Below are 1,493 nucleotides of genomic sequence, written 5' to 3' on the forward strand. Positions count from 1 at the left end.
TATTCCACCTGGAGTACAGGTGGGGTGAGATTCCTGACTAGGGAGAAATCCACACGTGGGCTATGCTGTCCTTCTGGAGTTTCTTGTCTAAAAGAAGGCCCTGAAATTTAGTGGCCACCTTGACATCAACAGCCAACGTTTGACCTTTGTCAGGGTGTTTCATGACCTAGGCCCCAGGCAGACGCTTTGGTGCAGCTATATCAGTGGTTCTCAACCTGTGGGTCATGACCCCTTTTTTCCATTTGTATCAACGCAGTGAAGGTTGTGAACCACTGATCTACATTCTTTGCCTCTGTGCATCTTCTATGCTGGCCCAACACACACTTACTGGTTGAATGAGTTCATGGAAATTAATGAGACTCTCACAATGGCCAGGGAGGTGGTCCCAGTTATAAGTTCACCCATACTCGTGTCAGGAGGGTGTACTCTTCAATATTCAGACATCTTATTTAATTATCTTGCTCACTGTGTTGGCTAGCACTTTTTGAACAAGGAAATAATGGTAGTACTTATCTTTTTCAGACTTTAATGTGACTGTGTCTAAGCAAACATAATGCTCAAGGTATTTTTTTTTAAATCACATGATGGATTTTCATATGACTTTTCAGTACCAAGATGATCACATGGAGTTTTCATATATGGTTGATTATCTTAAAAGATTTCCTAATTTTTTTTCTTTTTTTTTTTATTGTTGGGGATTTATTGCGGTAACAAGAAACCAGGTTACACTGATTGCATTGTTAGGTAAAGTCCCTCTTACAATCGTGTCTTGCCCCCCAAAGGTGTGGCACACACCAAGACCCCACCTCCCTCCCTCCTCCTAATATTTTCTTAATCTCTGTGTTGCAGGAAGACAAGGCCCAGTGGAGAGAAAGAGCACCCAAACACCATGTTTATAAGGGGAAGGGCTTTATTTCAGCCGGCAGAGCTTATGAAATAGAAGAATTCAAAATGGCTGTGCTCCCCAACTGGCTTGGTCTTTCCCTTTTTATCTCCAGCCAAAACATTCCAACTCATAGGTACCTTTCTCATTGGTCAGTTTGAATCAAGCAGGAGATGCTATTCCAGCCCCCATAGAACTACAAGATTTCACAGAAGTAGAAATTTCCAAGTTCCAGGAAGTTAAGTCTACAAATTCCCAAGAGCTGAGTCACCATGAAGAAGACCCTGCAGGTGTATCCTTCTGGTCTCCTTGAGAAGACCTGTTTTCCTAGACTTCAACCTTCTCGGGTATCCTCTCTCATCTGTATTCCTAGAATGAATTTTCACCTGGTCATGGTACATTCATTAAAGCAGTGGCTCTCAACTTTCCTAATGCTGTGACCCTTTAATACAGTTCCTTATGTTGCAGTGACCCCCACCACAAAATTATTTTCATTGCTATAGCAACGAAATGGACAGGGAGGTAGTCCCGGCTACAGCAACAAAAATAATTCTATGGTTGGGGATCACCACAACATGAGGAACTGTATTAAAGGGTCACGGCATTAGGA

This window comes from Otolemur garnettii, unplaced genomic scaffold (genome assembly GCF_000181295.1).
Source record: "Otolemur garnettii isolate 467f Iridium unplaced genomic scaffold, OtoGar3 scaffold00004, whole genome shotgun sequence".
Classification (NCBI taxonomy): Eukaryota; Metazoa; Chordata; class Mammalia; order Primates; family Galagidae; genus Otolemur; species Otolemur garnettii.